This window comes from Ranitomeya variabilis, chromosome 2 (assembly GCF_051348905.1).
Source record: "Ranitomeya variabilis isolate aRanVar5 chromosome 2, aRanVar5.hap1, whole genome shotgun sequence".
In the NCBI taxonomy this organism is placed as follows: Eukaryota; Metazoa; Chordata; class Amphibia; order Anura; family Dendrobatidae; genus Ranitomeya; species Ranitomeya variabilis.
In genome coordinates, this window is record NC_135233.1 from 364,590,378 (window position 1) to 364,607,931 (window position 17,554).

General features: G+C 49.3%; 1 protein-coding gene across 2 annotated transcripts in view; it reads right to left on the bottom strand.

Moving 5' to 3' along the window:
• LOC143805988 (calpain-9-like) overlaps window positions 1-17,449 on the bottom strand; it is a 92,945-nt gene extending 75,496 nt beyond the window's left edge. The window contains exon 1 of one of the 2 annotated variants that reach the window (XR_013221366.1): window positions 17,360-17,431. The gene's annotated coding sequence lies outside the window, so the exon portion shown is untranslated. Of the gene's footprint in view, window positions 1-17,359 lie in introns of both variants that reach the window. The other variant, XM_077285791.1, reaches the window with a different exon arrangement.
• Window positions 17,450-17,554: the final 105 nt, after the last annotated feature.

Sequence of the window (17,554 nt, forward strand, 5' to 3'; positions counted from 1 at the left end):
ATTCTGCCCCGTGTCTACATTCTGCCCATGCCTCCAGTCCTGCCCCCAGTGTGTCCAGCAAACTGCCCCAGTGTGTCCAGCATATTACCCCCAGTGTGTCCAGCAATCTGCCCCAGTATGTCCAGCATATTGCCCCAGTATCCAGCAATCTGCCCCAGTGTATCCAGCATTGCCCCCAGACAGTGTCTCCAGCAATCTGCCCCGTGTCTGACTCCAGCATATTGCCCCCAGTGTGTCCAGCAATCTGCCCCAGTGTGTCCAGCAATCTGCCCCAGTGTGTCCAGCATATTACCACCAGTGTGTCCAGCAATCTGCCCCAGTATGTCCAATTGTCCAGCATTGCCCACAGTGTGTCCAGCATTGCCCCACTGTCTCCAGCATTGCTCCAGTATCTCCAGCATTGCCCCCAGACAGTGTGTTCAACAATCTGCCCCAGTATGTCCAGCATATTGCCCCAGTGTGTCCAGCATATTACCACCAGTGTGTCTAGCAATCTGCCCCAGTATGTCCAATTGTCCAGCATTGCCCCCAGTGTGTCCAGCAATCTGCCCCAGTGTGTCCAGCATTGCCCCCAGACAGTGTCTCCAGCAATCTGCCCTGTGTCTCACTCCAGCATATTGCCCCCAGTGTGTCCAGCAATCTGCCCCAGTGTGTCCAGCATATTACCACCAGTGTGTCCAGCAATCTGCCCCAGTATGTCCAATTGTCCAGCATTGCCCAGAGTGTGTCCAGCATTGCCCCACTGTCTCCAGCATTGCTCCAGTATCTCCAGCATTGCCCCCAGACAGTGTGTTCAACAATCTGCCCCAGTATGTCCAGCATATTGCCCCAGTGTGTCCAGCATATTACCACCAGTGTGTCTAGCAATCTGCCCCAGTATGTCCAATTGTCCAGCATTGCCCCCAGTGTGTCCAGCAATCTGCCCCAGTGTCTCCAGCATATTACCCCAGTGTGTCCAGCAATCTGACCCAGTATGTCCAGCAATCTGCCCCAGTGTCTCCAGAATTGCCCCAGTGTCTCCAGCAATCTGCCCCAGTGTGTCCTCCAGCATTGCCCCAGTGTCTCCAGCAATCTGCCCCAGTGTGTCCTCCAGCATTGCCCCAGTGTGTCCAGCAATCTGCCCCAGTGTTTCCTCCAGCATAGCCCCAGTGTGTCCAGCAATCTGCCCCCGTGTGTCCAGCAATCTGCCCCAGTGTCTCCAGCATTGCCCCAGTGTCTCCAGCATTGCCCCAGTGTCTCCAGCATTGCCCCAGTGTCTCCAGCAATCTGCCCCAGTGTCTCCAGCATTGCCCCAAGTGTGTCCAGCAATCTGCCCCAGTGTCTCCAGCATTGCCCCAGTGTCTCCAGCAATCTGCCCCAGTGTCTCCAGCAATCTGCCCCAGTGTCTCCAGCATTGCCCCCAGTGTGTCCAGCAATCTGCCCCAGTGTCTCCAGCATTGCCCCAGTGTCTACAGCAATCTGCCCCAGTGTCTACAGCAATCTGCCCCAGTCTCTACAGCAATCTGCCCCAGTGTCTACAGCATTGTCCCAGTGTCTACAGCATTGCCCCAGTGTCTACAGCAATCTGCCCCAGTGTCTCCAGCAATCTGCCCCAGTGTCTCCAGCATTACCCCCAGTGTGTCCAGCAATCTGCCCCAGTGTCTCCAGCATTGCCCCAGTGTCTACAGCAATCTGCCCCAGTGTCTACAGCAATCTGCCCCAGTGTCTACAGCTATCTGCCCCAGTGTCTACAGCTATCTGCCCCAGTGTCTACAGCATTGCCCCCAATGTGTCCACAGTCCACCGTTAACTTATAAAAGAAAAAAAAAACAAAACCAAACAGTCTCCTCACCTTACCAGCGCTCCACGCGGCGAGCTCCCTCCAGCAGCACACACTCGCCGGCGACTGACAATGACGTCAGACGCCGGTGACGTGTGCGCTGCGGCTGACTTCAGCTGCCAGCCTCCAATTGGCTGGCTGGCGGCTGTTGTTAACTATTGACGTGCGGGCGCGCGCCCGCACGTCAATAGGAAAGCGCCGCAGCGCCGGAAGGGGCCCGGTGAGCAGATGAGAATAATCTGATAATCCGCCCCTGGCTGTGTGCATAGGGGGGCGGCGCCAGTTCTCCGTGACTTTTATTGAGACTGTGTGCATTCTCCTAAGTTGTCCTCAGCCAATTGCCAAGAGGCATCAGTGTTATGATCCTAGTGGTAGAGGATCTCAGAAGTTCCAGCTAAGTCCGCAAACACAAAAACCAGCTCATAGGGAGGTGGTAACTTGGCTGACCGTATATCTAATCCTAGCACAACAACTAGAAGTAGCCGGGGAACGTACCTACGTTGATTCTAGACGTCTCGCACCAGCCGGAGAACTAACTAACCCTTTCAGAGAAAATAAGACCTCACTTGCCTCAAGAGAAAGGACCCCAAAGTTATAATACAAGCCCCCAACAAATAATAACGGTGAGGTAAGAAGAAAAGACAAACGTAAGAATGAACTAGATTTAGCAAAGAGAGGCCCACTAATTAATAGCAGAAAATAGGAAGGAGACTTATACGGTCAGCAAAAACCCTACAAAAATATCCACGCTGAATATCCAAGAACCCCCGCACTGACTAACGGTGTGGGGGGAGAATATCAGCCCCCTAGAGCTTCCAGCAAAAATCAGGAATCACATTATGAACAAGCTGGAACAAAATAGAAGCAAAGCGAATAAACAAAAATAAGAAAGCAGGACTTAGCTTATCTTGCAAAGAACAGGAGACCAGGAGACAGGAGCAAACAGACACAGACTGACTACATCGATTCCAGGCACTAGACTGAGTTTCCAGGAAGTCTAAATAGGAACACCCAAGGCCTAACGAACCAGGTGAGTACCAACCTGGAGAAAGATGATCCAAGTGTAATACCGCTAGTGACCACAAGAGGGAGCCAAGAAATATAGTTCACAACAGTACCCCCCCTTTAAGGAGGGGTCACCGAACCCTCACCAAGACCACCAGGGCGATCAGGATGAGCAGCGTGAAAGGCACGTACCAAATCGGCCGCATGAACATCAGAGGCGACCACCCAGGAATTATCCTCCTGACCATAGCCCTTCCATTTGACCAGATACTGAAGCCTCCGTCTAGAGAGACGAGAATCCAAGATCTTCTCCACCACGTACTCCAACTCGCCCTCAACCAAGACCGGAGCCGGAGGGTTAACAGCAGGAACCACAGGCACAACGTACCGCCGTAACAAAGACCTATGGAACACATTGTGCATGGCAAATGACACCGGAAGATCCAAACGAAAAGACACCGGATTAAGGACTTCCAAAATTTTATAAGGACCAATAAAGCGAGGCTTAAACTTAGGAGAGGAAACCTTCAGAGGGACATACCGAGAAGATAACCAAACCAAATCCCCAACACGAAGTCGGGGACCCACACCGCGGCGGCGGTTGGCAAAACGCTGAGCCTTCTCCTGTGACAACTTCAAGTTGTCCACCACATGATTCCAAATCCGCTGCAACATATCCACCACGGAATCCACCCCAGGACAGTCAGAAGGTTCAACATGACCCGAGGAAAAACGAGGATGAAAACCAGAGTTGCAGAAAAATGGCGAAACCAAAGTAGCGGAACTAGCCCGATTATTGAGGGCAAACTCAGCCAATGGCAAGAAGGTCACCCAATCATCCTGATCCGCAGAAACAAAACATCTCAAATAAGCCTCCAGCGTCTGATTGGTTCGCTCCGTTTGGCCATTAGTCTGAGGATGAAAGGCAGATGAAAACGACAAATCAATGCCCATCTTAGCACAAAAAGATCGCCAGAATCTGGACACAAACTGGGATCCTCTGTCAGACACGATATTCTCAGGAATGCCATGCAAGCGAACCACATTCTGAAAGAACAAAGGAACCAGATCAGAAGAGGAAGGCAACTTAGGCAAGGGCACCAAATGGACCATCTTGGAAAAGCGATCACACACCACCCAGATGACAGACATACCTTGAGACACCGGAAGATCTGAAATGAAATCCATGGAAATGTGTGTCCAGGGCCTCTTCGGGACGGGCAAGGACAAAGGCAACCCGCTGGCACGAGAACAGCAAGGCTTAGCCCGAGCACAAATCCCACAGGACTGCACAAAAGAACGCACATCCCGCGACAAGGAAGGCCACCAAAAGGACCTAGCCACCAATCTCTGGTACCAAAAATCCCAGGATGCCCCGCCAACACTGAGGAATGAACCTCGGAGATAACTCTGCTGGTCCATTTATCAGGAACAAACAGTCTATCAGGTGGGCAAGGGTCAGGTCTACCAGCCTGAAATCTCTGCAACACACGACGCAAATCAGGAGAAATGGCCGACAAGATTACTCCCTCTTTAAGAATACCAGCTGGCTCTGAGACTCCCGGAGAGTCAGGAACAAAACTCCTAGAAAGAGCATCAGCCTTCACATTCTTCGAACCAGGCAGGAACGAGACCACAAAGTCAAAACGGGAGAAAAACAACGACCAACGAGCCTGTCTAGGATTCAGGCGCTTAGCAGACTCGAGATACATCAAATTTTTGTGATCCGTCAAGACCACCACACGATGCTTAGCTCCCTCGAGCCAATGACGCCACTCCTCAAATGCCCACTTCATGGCCAACAACTCCCGATTACCAACATCATAGTTCCGCTCCGCAGGCGAAAATTTCCTAGAAAAAAAAGCACAAGGTCTCATCACAGAGCAACCAGAGCCTTTCTGCAACAAAACAGCCCCTGCACCAATCTCAGAAGCGTCTACTTCAACCTGAAAGGGAAGTGAGACATCAGGCTGGCACAAAACAGGCGCCGAAGTAAACCGGCGCTTCAGCTCCCGGAAAGCCTCCACGGCTCCCGGAGCCCAATTAGCCAGATCAGAACCTTTCTTGGTCATATCCGTCAAAGGTTTAACAACGCTAGAGAAATTAGCAATAAAACGACGGTAGAAATTAGCAAAACCCAAGAACTTCTGAAGACTCTTAACAGACGTGGGTTGAGTCCAATCATGAATAGCTCGGACCTTGACTGGGTCCATCTCTACTATAGAAGGGGAGAAAATGAAACCCAGAAAGGAAACCTTCTGCACTCCAAAGAGACACTTTGAGCCCTTCACAAACAAAGCATTATCACGCAAAACCTGAAACACCATCCTGACCTGCTTTACATGAGAATCCCAATCATCAGAAAAAAACAGAATATCATCCAGATAAACAACCATAAATTTATCTAGATACTTCCGGAAGATGTCATGCATAAAAGACTGAAACACTGAAGGAGCATTAGAAAGCCCAAAAGGCATCACCAAGTACTCAAAATGACCTTCGGGCGTATTAAACGCAGTTTTCCATTCATCTCCCTGCTTAATGCGCACAAGGTTGTACGCACCACGAAGATCTATCTTGGTGAACCACTTGGCACCCTTAATCCAAGCAAACAAGTCCGACAATAGTGGCAAAGGATACTGAAATTTGACCGTGATTTTATTCAGAAGCCGATAGTCTATACAAGGTCTCAAAGACCCGTCCTTCTTGGCTACAAAAAAGAATCCCGCACCAAGAGGGGAAGAGGATGGACGAATATGTCCCTTCTCCAAAGACTCCTTTATATAAGAACGCATTGCGGCATGCTCAGGTACAGATAAATTAAATAATCGTCCCTTAGGAAATTTACTACCAGGAATCAAATCTATAGCGCAGTCACAGTCCCTATGAGGAGGAAGGGCACTGGACCTGGACTCACTGAATACATCCTGATAGTCCAACAAATACTCCGGAACTTCAGAAGGAGTAGAAGAAGCAATAGACACCGACGGGGAATCGCAATGAATTCCCTGACAACCCCAACTTGACACAGACATTGCCTTCCAATCCAAAACTGGATTATGGGTCTGTAACCATGGCAGACCTAAAACAACCAAATCATGCATTTTATGCAGAACAAGAAAACGAATCACCTCCTGATGTTCAGGAGTCATACACATGGTCACTTGTGTCCAATACTGCGGTTTATTCTCCGCCAATGGCGTAGCATCAATTCCTCTAAGAGGAATAGGATTTTTCAAAGGCTCCAGGACAAAACCACAGCGCTTGGCAAACGACAAGTCCATAAGACTCAGGGCAGCACCTGAATCCACAAATGCCATAACAGGGTAGGAAGACAATGAGCAAATTAGAGTTACAGACAAAATAAACTTAGGATGCAAATTACCAATGGCGACAGGACTAACCATCTTTGTTAGGCGTTTAGAGCATGCTGAGATAACATGTGTAGAATCACCACTGTAAAAACACAACCCATTCTGACGTCTATGATTTTGTCGTTCAGTTCTAGTCTGAATTCTATCACATAGCATTGAGTCAGGTGTCCGTTCAGACAACACTGCCAGAGGATTAACAAATTTACGCTCCCGCAAACGCCGATCTATCTGAATGGCCAGAGCCATAGAATCACTCAGACTTGTAGGAATGGGAAAACCCACCATCACATTCTTAATGGCTTCAGAAAGGCCATTTCTGAAATTTGCGGCCAGAGCACACTCATTCCATTGCGTAAGCACGGACCATTTCCGAAATTTTTGGCAATACACTTCAGCCTCATCTTGGCCCTGAGAGATAGCCAGCAACGCTTTTTCTGCCTGAATTTCAAGATTGGGCTCCTCATAAAGCAATCCGAGCGCCAGAAAAAACGCATCAGTATTTGCCAATGCCGGATCTCCTGGCGCCAATGAAAAAGCCCAATCCTGGGGGTCGCCACGCAAGAAAGAGATAACAATTTTAACTTGCTGAGCTGAGTCTCCAGACGAACGCGGTCTCAAAGATAGAAACAATTTACAATTATTCCTAAAATTCCCAAATTTAAATCGATCACCAGAGAAAAGCTCAGGAATAGGTATCTTAGGCTCTGACATAGGACTACTAATAACAAAATCCTGAATGCCCTGCACTCGTGCAGCAAGCTGATCCACACTAGTAATCAGAGTCTGAACATTCATGTCTGCAGCAGAGCTTCAAGCCACTCAGAGGAAAAAGGGGAAGAAGAAAAAAAAAAACAAAAAAAAAAAACCTCAGAACTTCTTTTCTTTTAATCCCGCTTCTGCAATGCAATAAATATTCACTTTAGCCCTGGAATACTGTTATGATCCTAGTGGTAGAGGATCTCAGAAGTTCCAGCTAAGTCCGCAAACACAAAAACCAGCTCATAGGGAGGTGGTAACTTGGCTGACCGTATATCTAATCCTAGCACAACAACTAGAAGTAGCTGGGGAACGTACCTACGTTGATTCTAGACGTCTCGCACCAGCCGGAGAACTAACTAACCCTTTCAGAGAAAATAAGACCTCACTTGCCTCAAGAGAAAGGACCCCAAAGTTATAATACAAGCCCCCAACAAATAATAACGGTGAGGTAAGAAGAAAAGACAAACGTAAGAATGAACTAGATTTAGCAAAGAGAGGCCCACTAATTAATAGCAGAAAATAGGAAGGAGACTTATACGGTCAGCAAAAACCCTACAAAAATATCCACGCTGAATATCCAAGAACCCCCGCACCGACTAACGGTGTGGGGGGAGAATATCAGCCCCCTAGAGCTTCCAGCAAAAATCAGGAATCACATTATGAACAAGCTGGAACAAAATAGAAGCAAAGCGAATAAACAAAAATAAGAAAGCAGGACTTAGCTTATCTTGCAAAGAACAGGAGACCAGGAGACAGGAGCAAACAGACATAGACTGTTGTGAATTAGACTTTTTTGGCTCCCTCTTGTGGTCACTAGTGATATGACTCTGGGATTGTCTTTCCTCAGTTTGGCACCCACCTGGGTCGTTAGTCCAGGGGTGTTGCTATATAGACTTCCTGGATTCTCAGTCCAGTGCCTGGCATCGTTGTAATCAGTTCCTTTCTGTTTGCTCCTGTCTGCTGGTCCTGGTTTTGCAAAATTAAGCTAAGTCCTGCTTCTTTGTTTTTTTGATTATTTGCATTGCTCTTATTTTTTGTCCAGCTTGTACTAAATGTGATTCCTGATTTTGCTGGAAGCTCTAGGGGGCTGGTGTTCTCCCCCCGGGCCGTTAGACGGTTCGGGGGTTCTTGAATATCCAGCGTGGAAATTTTGATAGGGTTTTTGCTGACCGTATAAGTCATCTTACTATATTCTGCTATTAGTCAGTGGGCCTCTCTTTGCTAAATATCTAGTTCATTCTTACGTTTGTCTTTTCTCCTTACCTCACCGTTATTATTTGTTGGGGGCTTGTATCCAACTTTTGGGGTCTTTTCTCTGGAGGCAAGAAAGGTCTATCTTTTCCCTTCTAGGGTTAGTTAGTTCTCCGGCTGGCGCGAGACGTCTAGAACCAACGTAGGCACGTTCCCCGGCTGCTGCTATTTGTGGTGCTAGGATTAGATATACGGTCAGCCCAGTTACCACTGCCCTATGAGCTGGTTGTTTATGTTTGCAGACTTGGTATGTACTTCTGAGACCCTCTGCCATTGGGGTCATAACAATAGACTGACTACATCGATTCCAGGCACTAGACTGAGTTTCCAGGAAGTCTAAATAGGAACACCCAAGGCCTAACGAACCAGGTGAGTACCAACCTGGAGAAAGATGATCCAAGTGTAATACCGCTAGTGACCACAAGAGGGAGCCAAGAAATATAGTTCACAACACATCAGGTACTTAAGGTATTCCCACCCCTAGGGGAATGCCTGAGCAACTTCCTTCCTCAGTTAGTGTCTTGCTGCTGAGGTGCCAGGTCCAGTCTCGCTATTTCTCTTGTGTCAGCCACCCAGTGGGGTTTTGTACCCTGGCCTTTGCCCGTGTGCTGTGTTTCTCTTGTGTCAGACACCCACTGGGGCTTTGTACCCTGCCTGTGCCTGTGTCTTGTGTTTCTCCTTACTGCCACCGAGTGGGGCTTTGTACCCTGGTCTGAGTCCTTGTTTCTGTGCCTTGTCCCATTCCTGACCTTGTCTGAACTTACCTCTACCTGTGTCCGTTTGTATCCCTGTCTGTAGTTTTTCCTATTCCGCTTTGTGTTTCTTTGTGTTCACTCGCTCTGCTCTTTGCTCCGCCTCTTGTGGCTCTGCTCTTTGCTCTGCCTCTTGCGGTTCTGCTCTTGGCTCCACCTCCAGCGGTTCCGCTCTTTGCTCCGCACCTTGCGGCTCTGCTCTTTGCCCCACACCCTGTGGCTCTGCACCATTCTCTGCTCCGCACCCTGCGGCTCTGCTCCGCTCTTTGCTCTGCACCCTGTGGCTCTACCCCGCTCTTTGCTCCGCACCCTGCAGCTCTCCTCCGCTCTTTGCTCTGTATCCTGCGGCTTTCCTCCGCTCTTTGCTCCACACCTTGCAGCGCTGATCCACACCTTGTGGTTCTGCCCTGCACTGCACCCTGCGGTTCTGCTCTCTAGTCTGAACATGCTCCTACCAGTTCCCATATACCATTCATACTTGTCCGTGTTTCTGTTCTCCCTGAATCAGTCCCTGCTCCTCCAGTCTGAACAGGTCCCTACCTGTTTCCATATGCCACTCTCACCTGTCCGTGTTCCTGTCCTTCCCAAATCAGTCCCTGCTCCTCCAGTGTGTGCCGGTCTGTACCTGTTCCCGTATACCACTCACACCTACCCGTGTTCCTGTGCCTTCCGAGTTAGTTCCTGCCCCTTCTGTCTCAGCTGTGCCCGCCTGCCAGTGTCTCAGCCATGCCCACCTGCCTGTGTCTCAGCCGAGCCTGCCTGCCTGCCAGTGTCTCAGCCGTGCCCGCCTGCCAGTGTCTCAGCCGTGCCCGCCTGTCAGTGTCTCAGTCGAGCCCGCCTGCCTGTGTCTTGGCCGTGCCCGCCTGCCAGTGTCTCAGCTGAGCCCACCTGCCAGTGTCTTAGCTGTGCCCACCTGCCAGTGTCTCAGTTGAGCCCACCTGCCAGTGTCTCAGCCGTGCCGGCCTGCCAGTGTCTCAGCCGTGCCCTCCTACCAGTGTCTCAGCCGAGCCCGCCTGCCTGCCAGTATCTCAGCCGTGCCCGCCTGCCAGTGTCTCAGCTGAGCCTGCCTGCCTGCCAGTGTCTCAGCCGTGCCCACATGCCAGTGTCTCAGCCTTGCCCTCCTGCCAGTGTCTCAGCCATGCCCACCTGCCTGTGTCTCTGCCGAGCCTGCCTGCCTGCCAGTGTCTCAGTCGATCCCGCCTGACTGTGTCTTGGCCGTGCCCGCCTGCAAGTGTCTCAGCTGAGCCCACCTGCCAGTGTCTTAGCCGTGCCCACCTGCCAGTGTCTCAGTTGAGCCCGCCTGCCAGTGTCTCAGCCGTGCCGGCCTGCCAGTGTCTCAGCCGTGCCCTCCTACCAGTGTCTCAGCCGAGCCCGCCTGCCTGCCAGTATCTCAGCCGTGCCCGCCTGCCAGTGTCTCAGCTGAGCCCGCCTGCCTGCCAGTGTCTCAGCCGTGCCCGCCTGCCAGTGTCTCAGCCTTGCCCTACTGCCAGTGTCTCAGCCGAGCCCACCTGCCTGCCAGTGTCTCAGCCGTGCCTGTCTGCCTGTGTCTCAGCCGAGCCTGCCTGCCTGCCAGTGTCTTGGCCATGCCCGCCTGCCAATGTCTCAGCCGTGCCCACCTGCAAGTGTCTCAGCTGAGCCCGCCTGCCTGCCAGTGTCTCAGCTGTGCCTGCCTGCCAGTGTCTCAGCCATGCCCTCCTGCCAGTGTCTCAGCCGAGCCCGCCTGCCTGCCAGTGTCTCAGCCGTGCCCGCCTGCCTGTGTCTCAGCCGAGCCCGCCTGCCTGCCAGTGTCTCAGCCGTGCCCGCCTGCCTGCCAGTGTTCAGTCCCCCAGTGGGATCAGCAGCCAGAGCCAGACACCACCCTGGAGTGGTACCTGGTAACTTCCTGCCGCACAAGCCTGACCTCACCATCAGAGGCTCCAGTGAACACCAAGGTAGCTGCTAAGTCACGCCCCTTCCAGGGTAGTCAGGTTTGTGGCACAGTGGGGCCACACCTCGACGCTCGCTCTACCCAGTCAGGGCGCAAGCATTGCACTCACCAATCTGCTTGCCTATTGTCCTGTAGCCCCTCCCAGCCTTATGCAGGCTTACAATTTTGTCTATCTTGCCCTTAGACTGCTCTTTGGTCTTGGCCATGTTGGAGAGGTTGGAGTGTGATTGAGTGTGTGGACAGGTGTCTTTTATACAGGTAACAAGTTCAAACAGGTGCAATTAATACAGGTAATGAGTGCAGAGCTGGAGGGCTTCTTAAACAAAAACTAATGGGTCTATGTGAGCCAAAAGTCTTGCTGGTTGGTCGGTGATCAAATACTTATTGTGGAGGAAAGGGGTCAGTGGGTGCTCTCGTCCGCTGGCCCGGCTGTCTTTAGCAAGACTGTATGGACGACGGCTCATACCACTGAACGCCCGCTCTATCTCCCCGTGGGCGATACACTACACAGACAACACAGGGTTAAGGTAAAACAGTGTGGCAATACTTTATTGAACCACAACACACAATAGCAAACAGAAAAATCCCACCATGGCTGGAATTGTTTGGTTACATGGGCGCATATAAAATATCACTGCGTCTCCATGTATTTCCAGTATGACATGATGTCAGAGCTCCCAGGGTCGCTACTCCATCTGTGGATGAACGCACAGAGAAGGGGTAACGACAAGCATAGGAAGATGACCAAGAACTGTCCATAGAGTCCATACAAGGTACAAAGCCAGTTGACACGAGAGTCACCACCTGGCTTATCTGACCATCTTCATGGAACCAGGCGACCAGCGGGTCCCAACCCTGGCTTTCTCCAAACATATCCATGGTTCAGAGATGGTCACTGGATCAGATCTGTGTCCTTCCAAATGGAGCCGAAAACCCCTGGGTTGTTTCCTATAGAATCATAGATCAGTGTCCCTCGTGATGCTGCCGTGATGAATTGGCTGCAGTCCTTTCTCTTGTCTGTTGGGTGGTTTGCAGAATGTCTGGCTGATAGCTCTGTGTTACTTCAGTCTCCCAGGATGTGATCTCTGAGTCTTTTTATACCCAAGGCATGTAAGCTATTTTTAGAATTACCCAGGGTCTTTCAGTCCAACATCAAGATAAGGTAAACAATGGTGATGGGATTAAGTAGCACTATTAGCATATAAGCACACATCAATAAACAAAGCTTAACACACTCAATGTACAGTCACTATTACAGACTAAAGGCCCCGTCTCACATAGCGAGATCGCTAGCGAGATCGCTGCTGAGTCACAAGTTTTGTGACGCAACAGCGACCTCAGTAGCGATCTCGCTATGTTTGACACGTACCAGCGACCCGGCCCCTGCTGTGAGATCGCTGGTCGTGCCGGAATGGCCTGGACCTTTTTTTGGTCGTTGAGGTCCCGCTGACATCGCTGAATCGGTGTGTGTGACACGGATTCAGCGATGTCTTCACTGGTAACCAGGGTAAACATCGGGTTACTAAGCGCAGGGCCGCGTAAATGTAAAAAAACCCAAACACTACATACTCACATTCCGGTGTCTGTCAGGTCCCTTTCCGTCTGCTTCCCGCACTGACTGACTGCCGGCTGGAAAGTGAAAGTACAGCACAGCGGTGACGTCACCGCTCTGCTGTTAGGGCCGGCGCTCAGTCAGTGCAGGAAGCGGACGCCGGGGGACGCGAAGGTGAGTATGTAGTGTTTGTTATTTTACATTTTACACTGGTAACCAGGGTAAACATCGGGTTACTAAGCGCGGCCCTACGCTTAGCAACCCGATGTTTACCCTGGTTACCCGGGGACCTTGGCATCGTTGGTCGCTGGAGAGCGGTCTGTGTGACAGCTCTCCAGCGACCACACAGCGACTAAACAGCGACGCTGCAGAGATCGGCATCGTTGTCTGTATCGCTGCAGCGTCGCTATGTGTTACGGGGCCTTTAGGGTACTGTCACACAGTGGCACTTTGGTCGCTACGATGGCACGATCTGTGACGTTGCAGCGTCGCTTGATTATCGCTCCAGCGTTGTATACTGCGGTCACACGTTGCAATACACGGCGCTGGAGCGATAATTTCATGACGTATTTGCGATGTAGAAGCCATTGGTTACTGTGCGCACATCGTATACAACCTTTGTCACACGATGCAATCATGCCGCCACAGCGGGACACTTGACGACGAAAGAAAGTTTCAAACGATCTGCTAAGACGTACGATTCTCAGCGGGGTCCCTGATCGCAGTAGCGTGTCAGACACTGCGATATCGTATGGATATAGCTGGAACGTCACGAATCGTGCCGTCGTAGCGACCAAAGTGCCACTGTGTGACAGTACCCTTACACAGTATGTTAGATATAGTATATCAGTTGGCAAGTCTGTCTTCTTGACCCACCAGACACAAACACCCAAACTCACAAGCCAACATACAGACAAAAAGCCAGTTCCTTTGGATTTGCAAAAACATGGTTGTCTGGGAAATTAAGATACAATCTGGTTTCTTCACACTTATTTCATGCAATAAAATGACATTTAATTATTTAAAAATCATAAAATGTGATTTTCTTTTTTTTTCTGTCTTTCACAGTTGAAATGTACCTACGATAAAAATTACAGACCTCTCCATTCTTTGTAGGGGGGTGGGGAAACTTGCAAAATCGGCAGAGTATCAAATACTTATTTTCCCCACTGTATGTAGGGAATACTATGGAGGTGATCCAACATACTACTACTCAGTATGACATAGTGCTTCCAAAGGAATTGGCTTTCCACAGCTGATGGTTTAGTAGTATGGATTTCCAAACAAGGGTACCATCATCTATAGGTAGAAGACACGAGAATACGATATGGTCATAAGAAGGACCCTGAATGCAAAACAATCATATTTTCACGCGTGCTACAGCACGAGACAAATCTAAGATCAATGAGTTTTGTACAAGTTGAACGCAAAAGTGGAGAATGTGGTAGGCCTCCAAGATATTGATCTTTAAGAATCTGTGTGAGGGTAGAGATGATCACTGTTGGACTTGCTGGCAGCAGGACCATCATAGGTAGTTTTGCAGCCATTGGCAGAACACTTTAACCCATTTCCGACATTGGGCGTAATGTCGTACTCCCTCCCTATGATGTTGGCACCAGCGATGAGCCCACATCTTTCCAGGGACATGTCAGCTGTTTTAAACAGCTGACATGTGCCCGCAATAGCCACAGGTGGAATCGCGATCCACCCGTGGCTATTAACTAGATAAACGCCGCTGTCAAACGCAGACAGGGGCTATCATGATCCAGACCAGGTTTTGAGTCCTGCCTTCCCTTTTCCAGGTCTGATCATGTCAGGGGTTAACTTTTCTCAGCCTACGGCATGTGTAGCTGACTCTGGTATATCCTGACATGTCCTGCTGCGTTAGCTGCCTGAACCCATGTCTCTGTTTTCCCCAATCCTCATCTTAATTCAGCGTTTCCCTTTTACGTGTTTTCTCCCTGGTTTTGACTTGGCTTGTATCCTGACCTGCTTCTGCCTTCTGTCTTTGGCTAATCCGTTCCTGACTGTTACTGACCTTTTGGCTTGTCTCTGACTCTGTTTTTTGCCTATTCCTTTGGTACTGCGCTACTGACTATATCTACCCGGCTTGTTTGACTTTCCTGCTGCCACCTAGTGGTAGCCTCGCTGCTGCATGACAGGCCTGCTTTGTCTAGGTGCAGCTCTCCTTCTACTCTATAGCCATCTAGTGGAGCTTGAACCTACCTGCATTGCAGCAGCGTCACAAATGGCTCTTCCCGCAATCGCTCTAGTAATATGCACGCCGGTGACTTGCGTCACGTTATCGCGAGTCACCGGTGTGTCGGCATGACAACCCGAGGTCTCCTGGAGACTTCTATGGTTGTCAGTGCCTGATTGCTGTGAGCGCCACCCAGTGGTTAGTGCTCATAGCAAGTCAGCAATTCTACTACATTGAGGCTATCTGACCATTGCCTCTATGTAGCACAGCCAATCAGGCTATGGCAGCTTCCTATGGAGACTATTGAAGCATGCCAAAAGTAAAAAAAAAGTGTTTAAAAATATAAAAAAATAAAACAAAAATAAAAGTTTAAATCACCCCCCTTTTTCCCCATTCAAAATAAAGCAATAAAAATAAAATCAAACATACACGTATTTGGTATCGCTGCGTTCAGAATTGCCCGATCTATCAATAAAAAAAAGGATTAACCTGATCGCTGAATGGCATAATGAGAAAAAAAGTCAAAATGCCAGAATTACTTTTTTTTGGTTGCCGCGACATTGCATTAAAATGCAATAATGGGCGATCAAAAGTTTGTATCTGCACTAAAATAGTATCACTAAAAATGTCAACTCAGCGTGCAAAAAATAAGCCCTTACCCAAACCGAGATCATGAAAAATGGAGATGCTACTAGTATCGGAAAATGGCACAATTTGTTTTTTTTAGGAAACTTTGGAATTTTTTGTCACCAGACAACCTAGACATGTTTGGTGTCTATGAACTCGTAATGACATGGAGAATCATAATCGCAGGTCAGTTTTAGCATTTAGTGAACCTAGCAAAAAATCCAAACAAAAAGCAAGTGTAAGATTGCACTTTTTTTGCAATTTCACCGCACTTGGAATTTTTTTCCCGTTTTCTAGTACGTGACATGGTAAAACCAATGTTGTCGTTCAAAAGTAGAACTCGTCCCACAAAAAATAAGCCCTCACATGGCCATATTGACTGAAAATAAAAAAGTTATGGCTCTGGGAAGGAGGGAAGCGTAAAACGAAAACGCAAAACCGAAAAAAAAAACTCTGGTCATGAAGGAGTTAAGCTGTAGTATCTTGTTTGCACAATTATTAGAAAATGGAAGAAACACAAGATGACTGTCAATTTTCCTCAGGCCAGTTTCACACGTCAGTGGCTCCGGTACGTGAGGTGACAGTTTCCTCACGTACCGGAGACACTGACACACGTAGACACATAAAAATCAATGCATCTGTGCAGATGTAATTGATTTTTTGCGGACCGTGTCTCCGTGTGCCAAACACGGAGACATGTCAGTGTTCGTGGGAGCGCACGTATTACACGGACCCAATAGAGTCAATGGGTCCGTGTAAAACACGGACCTCACACGGACGTTCTCTGTCTGGGGTCCGTGTGCATGCCGGAGACAGCGCTACAGTAAGCGCTGTCCCCCCCACATGGTGCTGAAGCCGCGATTCATATGTTCTGTGCAGCAGCGTTTGCTGCAGAGAAAATATGAATAATAGTGTTTAAAATAAAGATCTATGTGTCCGCCGCCCTCCCACCCCCTGTGCGCCCCCCGCTGTTCTGAAAATACTCACCCGCTCCCACGTTGGCTGTCACTCCTTCCTCTCTGCCCCGCGCCTCCTACTGTATGCGGTCACGTGGGGCCGCTCATTTACAATCATGAATAGTCGGCTCCGCCCCTATGGGAGGTGGAGCCACATATTCATGACTGTAAATGATCGGCCCCACGTGACCGCATACACTAGAAGCCGCGGCCAGACCAGGAAGCAGCGAGGGAGGCGGGTAAGTATTTTCTGAACAGCGGGGGGGCGCACAGGGGGTGGGGGGGGCGGACACATAGATCTTTATTTTAAACACTATTATTCATATTTTCTCTGCAGCAAACGCTGCTGCACAGAACATATGAATCGCGGCTTCAGCGCGATGCAGGGTACCACACGCGTGGGTACCACACGCTCCGTGTGGTACCCACTCGCCATACGGGCGGCACACGTGTGCCGCACGTATGGCCTACGTGAGTTCCCAGGCACACGGACACGGATAACTCCGGTACCGATTTATTCCGGTACCGGAATTATCTGGACGTGTGGGACAGCCCTCAGTCTGGGGCTCCATGCAGGATCTCGCCTCGTGGGGTAAGGATGATTCTGAGAAAGGTCATCGTTGACTCCCGTTAGGGTCTGTGTGGCGTTTTGTGTTGCCTATAGAGTGATGCCGGTGACAGGCCCAGTAGTGATGGTGACGCCCTTGAGGTTGGGGGTATTAGGACTAAGACATCGCTGACGATAACAGTTACTTAATGGTAGTAATAGAACGATAGTGTGTTCATCTGAATTACTGTATTTTTCATGTAACATAACTTGTTTATTTTCATGATTGATCTACCCCCTGATATTGTGCTGAAGGCCCCCTTTTAATTGTGTTAATCGAATAACTAGCTGTTGCTTTAAGTACCACCGTCTCCTCATTGCCTGCTTTGTTGCAGCCTCGTACCTGTTAACACATGAAATATAAAACACATGCATTTTGATTTCATTTTGCATTTAATATTAAAAATGGATCTTTACAGTAACAGCTTTGCTTTCCTTTGGGTCTGTTTTTATGTAAAGTGTATTTATCGATTCTATGCACATAAATAATATGCTGTACATGTATAAATATATCTATATATGATCCATACCGTATATGACTACTCTGCTGCTGATCCCATAGCTCAGTCATTGTCGTTGTTCCTCATCAGGAGGAGTGTCATATGCCATGTTCCTGGTGACTGTGAACTAATCAATATTTATGGCAATCAGCTGATAGATGCCCGTCCCAAACCCCACGTATACTAGTCATCACTACCCTTAGTCACCGCCATTGGTGAACCCAT